This window comes from Macrobrachium nipponense, chromosome 45 (assembly GCF_015104395.2).
Source record: "Macrobrachium nipponense isolate FS-2020 chromosome 45, ASM1510439v2, whole genome shotgun sequence".
Lineage (NCBI taxonomy): Eukaryota > Metazoa > Arthropoda > Malacostraca > Decapoda > Palaemonidae > Macrobrachium > Macrobrachium nipponense.
The window spans coordinates 34226251-34233436 of NC_061105.1; positions in this window are offsets into that span (position 1 = coordinate 34226251).

Below are 7186 nucleotides of genomic sequence, written 5' to 3' on the forward strand. Positions count from 1 at the left end.
CCCATAAAAACGCCAAAATATAGAGGAAAAACTTACTTATTTCAGATTCGTATCCTTTGGCCCTTATGCCAGACCAGTTAAAAAAACAACTAGAATTCATAGTGGCTTTGATAAATTCATATCGAGGAAAAATAGTACCAGCCGTGAGAAATATTAATATGTTTTAAAAGGAGTGTTACTAAATGCTTTAACTGGCCTTAATAAGAAATATCTGTTCCCCGCTAGATTTATGATAGCCATCCGCTTGCTAAAAAAAGTTAAGGAGAGGGAGAAACGCAGAATCTTATATTTTGGCGTTTTATGGGGCTCTTGTTTTATTAGAATGGAAGTTTCTGTCTTATAACAGGAACATTTTTTACCCCAGTAACAATACAGACCATACAGAAGAGAGAAAGAGAAAGGAGAGAGGGAACCTCGCTTACCTTTCCAGTGAAGCCCCATTCCGGGAGTCCTTCCATGGAATGGAAGGGACATTGGTCTCCAGGATACTTCTCAATTCCATTCTCTTTTCTTCAGATCCCGAAATCCAGTGGACCGTTGTTGAAAAACTAAGCATGGAGACAGCGAGGAGTTGACTAAATATAGCATTGAATCATGTTTGCTTCATATTGCATAATCCTAACAGTCTTGTACTTGTACTTCGTGTGTTGTGACCTGTATGCTCCAACCGTTGAGGACTCCGCGCCTTTGTTTGGGTCTCAATCGGTTCATGTTAGCGTACAGGATACCACTATTAATTATAATATGGCGGATTCTGTTCATACAGAAATCGTCGTGGAAAAATCCAACAGCTTTGGTACGTCAGCCTTTGCCGTCGCCATCCTTGGAATGGCATTGTTGGCAGGCTTGGCGTTTGCTCTGTACTGGATTTACAATCTTACAAGAACCCACCGACATTTTGATCTACAAGACGACTTGGAAATTAATATCGAGGACGAGGTTATATTAGAAGACAGTTTGGAAACTGAGGATCTCGAAGAGGAAGAAATATACTTTGACGAAGAAGACAGTCTGGATATGGAGCAACTCGATGAATCTGATGTTAACTTAGAAACGGATATTAACGAAGAAGCTAGACTGGAAGACAGTCTAGATATGGAACTATTCGATACTGATGACTTGGATAAGGACCTTGAAGATGAATCTAGACTGGAGGACAGGCTATATATGGACATATTTGAGGATACTGCAGATACTGAAGATACTGAGTATACTGAGGAGGAGGAGGAGGAGGAGGAGAAGGAGCCGTGTTTAGAAGTTTACTTACTGAGACAAGGTCTGGAACAAATGGAAGAAGAAAAAAGAAGCTTAGAAGAGGATTTGGATAAATGCCAAGATCATGCACGTAAAATGGAAAACCTCTGGATCGGAGCTAAGGAAGAGATCGAACTGCTCCGACGTCAGCTATTGGAGAAAAATCTACTGCTGGAAAAGAGAGCAGAGGAGGAAAAGGAAATGAAAGATGAATTTGAAAAGGAATTGGGCGACAAAGGTAGAAAAATCGATAATCTGCTCCAGCAAAATGAACAACTTGCAGATGAGAAGAGGCAGCTGGAAATGGACTTGAAACTGGCTTTAGCTCAAGTACCAAAAATGGAAGAGGTCAACAGAGAACACCTGGAGGAAGGAATGTCACTGAAGGGAGCAGAACTCAGAATCAAATTAAAAGAAAATGAAAACCTCAACAAGTTGCTTGACCTGGATTATGAAAACCTCTGTATGCTGAATGAAGACTTGAGGAATTATATAGTTGAGAAAGAAATAGAGCTGGAGCGCACTTTACACAAGGGAGCAGAACTCAGCCTCAAATTAAAAGAAAGTGAAACCCTCAACCAGTTGTTAGACCTGGAGAATGGAGACCTCTGGAGGCTGAATGAAGACTTGACGAATGTTTTAGTTGAGAAACAAAGAGACCTGGAGCGCACTTTACACTGGGGAGCAAAACTCATCCTCAAATTAAAAGAAAGTGAAAACCTCAACCAGCTGCTTGACATGGCGAATGGAGACCTCTGTAGGCAAAATGAAGACTTGAAGATTGTTTTAGTTGAGAAAGAGAAGGAGGCAGAGCTGCTGAAAGGAGAAAATATAAAGATCGACAATACTCTTGCCGAAGAGACGGAAAGGCTGCTTAGAACAGTCGAAGAGCAGGTCAGTAACACTGCAACGCTTGCTAGAACGTCAAGAAGAAGACATCATCTCTTTCAGGAAGGAGAGTGAAACCCAATGGGATAGAGTGAAAGATGTTATTCATGGAGATGAATGAAGAACTTTATAGGAGGCTGGAAGACAAGCTCTCAGTTTGAGAGTCAACAACTGTAATAGGTTGGGGAGGGACAAGCTCTCAGTTGAGACAACAGCGTATGGAGGGGTTGGAGGACAAGCTCTCAGTTGAGAGCCAAAGCTGTAGGAGGGTTTGGAGGACCAAGCTATCAGTTTGAGAGCCAACAGCTGTTTGGAGGTGGAGGACAAGCTCGGAGGTTGGAGGAGGCCAACGTGTTTTGAGGTTTTGGAGACAATCTCAGTTTGAGAGCCAACAGCTGTATGGAGGTTGGAGGACAAGCTCTCAGTTTGAAGAGAACAGTGTATGGAGGTTGAGACCAAGCTTCTCAGTTTGAGAGCCAACAGTGTATGGAGGTTTGGAGGACAAGCTCTCAGTTTGAGAGCCAACAGCTGTTTGGAGGCGGGAGGACAAAGCCTCAGTTGAGACCAACAAGCTGTTTGGAGGTTGGAGGACAAGCTCTCAGTGAGAGCCAAAACAAGCTGTTGGAAGGCAGGTTCACCAGAAGAAAGTAGAATAACTAGAAGAACCGGGCTCTGCAGAAAAATTAAGTATGCTCTGTCTCTTGATGGCAGGACTTCTAGAAGAAAGGATTCTCTGGTCAGCGGGCAAGTCGGGTATCTAGAATCTATTCTTTAGCAGATGTTTCCTTCCCGGTTATTCTATTGGAATAATCTCCAGAAGGAACCGGGCTCTGCAGGAAAGTCAAGTATGGCTATGGCCCTTGATGCAGACTTCAATAGGAGATCTCTGTCAAAGCGCAAATAGGTCGGAATCAGATCATTCTAACAGATGTCTCCTGAGGCCAGGAGAACAGCTCTCAAGTGAAAAAGCCATTGTCCAGGGATCTTCCTAATCACCTGGTAGCGCAGAGACTCTTACCCAGTTTGAGAGCCAACCATTGTTCAGCCGACTCTTCATAGTGGAATGGTTGGTTGAGGATCCCCCCCATCCTTCGGTCAATCAGTAAAACTCCCTAGGAAAGTCACAATGTTCGGCAGATGATTCCTCAGGGTTAAGGTGACAAGCTCTTAGTTTGAGAGGCCAAACAACTTGTATGGAGGTTGGAGGACAAGCTCTCAGTTTGAGAGCCAACAGCTTTGGGAAGCCAGAAGGTCACCAGAAGGTTACCCAGAGGCATGTGGTAGGAATACTTAGAAGGAACCGCTCTGCAGAAAGTTAAGTTATGCTATGCCCCTTGATGCAGACTTCTAAAAAGAAGATCTCTGTTCAAAGCAGCAAATAGTCGGAGGGGAATTAAGGATCCTATTTTGTAGATGTCTTCCTTTCGGTTTCATTCTAATTGGAATTATCCTAGAAGGACCTGGCCTGCAAGAAAATTCAGTTGCTATGTTCCCTTGATGAAGACTTTAATAGAAGAACTCTGTCAAAAGGGGCAAAAATAGTCAGATATCCTAGAGTACTCTGCAGAAAATTAAGTATGCTATGTCTCTTGATGCAGACTTCTAGAAGAAGATCTCTGTCAAAGCGGGCAAATAGTCGGATATCTAGATCTATTCTTGCAGATGTCTTCCTTCTGGTTATTCTGTTGGAATAATCTAGAAGACCGGCTCTGCAGAAAGTCAAGTATGCTATGTCCCTTGATGCAGACTTCTAATAGAAGATCTCTGTCAAAGCGGGCAAATAGTCGGATATCTAGATCTATTCTAACAGATGTCTTCCTGAGGCAGGAGAACCAGCTCTCAGGGTGAAAGCCATTGTCCAGGGATCTTCCTAATCACCTGGTCAGGCAGAGGGACTCTTACCCAGTGAGAGCCAACCATTGTTCAGCCGACTCTCTCAGTGAAAGTTAATGGTTGGTGAGATCCCCCCCATCTCGTCAATCAGTAAAACTTTCCCTAGGAAAGTCAACAACTGTTCGGCAGATGACCTCTCAGGGTAAGAGTGACAAGCTCTTAGTTGAGAGCCAACAACTGTATGGAGGTTGGAGGACAAGCTCTCAGTTTGAGAGCCAACAGCTGTTTTGGGAAGGCCAGAAGGTCCAGAAGGTCACCAAGAGGACATAGTGTAGGAATAATCTAGAAAGACCGGTCTGCAGAAAGTTAAGTATGCTATGCCCCTTGATGCAGACTTCTAAAAGAAGATCTCTGTCAAAGCAGGCAAATAGTCGGATATCTAGATCTATTCTTGTAGATGTCTTCCTTCTGGTCATTCTATTGGAGTAATCTAGAAGACTGGCTCTGCAGAAAATCAAGTATGCTATGTCCCTTGATGAAGACTTCTAATAGAAGATCTCTGTCAAAGCGGGCAAATAGTCAGATATCTAGATTTACTCTTGCAGATGTCTTCCTTCTGGTTATTCTGTTGGAATAATCTAGAAGACCGGCTCTGCAGAAAGTCAAGTATGCTATGTCCCTTGATGAAGACTTCTAATAGAAGATCTCTGTCAAACGGGGCAAAATAGTCGGATAATCTAGACCTATTTTCTTGCAGATGCTTCCTTCTGGTTATTCTGTTGGAATAATCTAGAAGACCGGCTCTGCAAAAAGAAAGAAGTATGCTATGTCCTTGATGCAGACTTCTAATAGAAGATCTCTGTCAAAGCGGGCAAATAGCGGATATCTAGATATAAACAGATGTCTTCCTGAGGCAGGAGGACCAGCTCTCAGGGTGAAAGCCAATGTCCAGGGATCTTCTTAATCACCTAGTCAGGCAGAGGAACTCTTACCCAGTGAGAGCCAACCGTTTTTCAGCCGACTCTCTCAGTGAAAGTTAATGGTTGTTGAGATCCCCCCATCTCATCAATCAGTAAAACTTTCCCAAGGAAAGTCAACAACTGTTCGGCACATGACCTCTCAGGGTAAGAGTGACAAGCTCTTAGTTTGAGAGCCAACAGCTGTATGGATGTTGGAGGACAAGCTCTCAGTTTGAGAGCCAACAGCTGTTTGGAAGGCCAGAAGGTCACAAGAAGGTCACCAGAGGACATAGTGTAGGAATAATCTAGAAGACCGGCTCTGCAGAAAGTCAAGTATGCTATGTCCCTTGATGCAGACTTCTAATAGAAGATCTCTGTCAAAGCGGGCAAATAGTCGGATATCTAGATATATTCTAACAGATGTCTTCCTGAGGCAAGAGGACCAGCTCTCAGGGTGAAAGCCAATGTCCAGGGATCTTCCTAATCACCTGGTCAGGCAGAGGAACTCTTACCTAGTGAGAGCCAACCGTTGTTCAGCTGACTCTCTCAATGAAAGTCAATGGTTGGTGAGATCCCCCCATCTCGGCAATCAGTAAAACTTTCCCTAGGAAAGTCAACAACTGTTTGGCAGATGACCTCTCAGGGTAAGAGTGACAAGCTCTTAGTTTGAGAGCCAACAGCTGTATGGAAGCTGGAGGACAAGCTCTCAGTTTGAGAGCCAACAGCTGTTTGGAAGGCCAGAAGGTCACCAGAAGGTCACCAGAGGACATAGTGTAGGAATAATCTAGAAGACCGGCTCTGCAGAAAGTTAAGTATGCTATGTCCCTTGATGCAGACTTCTAAAAGAAGATCTCTGTCAAAGCAGGCAAATAGTCGGATATCTAGATCTATTCTTGTAGAGGTCTTCCATTCTGGTCATTCTGTTGGAGTAATCTAGAAGACTGGCTCTGCAGAAAATCAAGTATGCTATGTCCCTTGATGAAGACTTCTAATAGAAGATCTCTGTCAAAGCGGGCAAATAGTCAGATATCTAGATTTACTCTTGCAGATGTCTTCCTTCTGGTTATTCTGTTGGAATAATCTAGAAGACCGGCTCTGCAGAAAAATTCAAGTATGCTATGTCCCTTGATGCAAGACTTCTTTAATAGAAGATCTCTGTCAAAGCGGGCAAATAGTCGGATATCTAGATCTATTCTTGCAGATGTCTTCCTTATGGTATTCCTTTGTTGGAATAATCTAGAAGACCGGCTCTGCAGAAAGTCAAGTATGCTATGTCCCTTGATGCAGACTTCTAATAGAAGATCTCGTCAAAGCGGGCCATAGTCGGATAGCTAATCTATTCTGGCAGAGTTCTTCTTCGTTATTCTGTTGGAATAATTAGAAGACCGCCTCTGGGCAGAAAGTCAGTGCTATGTCCCTTGAGCAACTTTAATAGAGATCTCTTGTGAAAGGCCAATAGTCGGATTCTGATCTATTCTTGCGAAGTCTTACGGTTATCTGTTGGAATAACTAGAAAGACCCGGCTTCTGCAGAAAACAAGTATGCTAGTCCCTTGATCAGACCTTCCTAAATAAATATCTTCTTCAAAGCGGGCCAAATATTCGGATATCTGTCAATTTCTTGCAGAATCTTCCTTCTGGTTATTCTGTTGGAATAATTAGAAAGACCGGCTCTGCAGAAAAAAGTCAAGTATGCTATGTTTTCCCTTGATGCAGAACTTCTAATAGGAAGATCTCTTGTTCCAAAGCGCGGGCAAATAGTCGGATATCTAGATATATTCTAACAGATGTCTTCCTGAGGCAGGAGGACCAGCTCTCAGGGTGAAAGCCAATGTCCAGGGATCTTCTTAATCACCTAGTCAGGCAGAGGAACTCTTACCCAGTGAGAGCCAACCGTTTTTCAGCCGACTCTCTCAGTGAAAGTTAATGGTTGGTGAGATCCCCCCATCTCATCAATCAGTAAAACTTTCCCAAGGAAAGTCAACAACTGTTCGGCACAGACCTCTAGGGGTAAGAGTGACACTCTTTATGAGAGCCAACAGCTGTAATGATGTGGAGGACAAGCCTCATTAGAGCCCCAACAGCTTTGGAAGGCCAGAAGGCAAGAGGCACCAGAGGACATAGTGCTAGTATCTAGAAGGACCGCTCTGCAGAAAGTCAAGTAATGCTATGTCCCTTGATGCAGACTCTAATAGAAGATCGTCCAAAGCGGGCAAATAGCGATATCTATATATTTCTAACAGATGTCTTCCT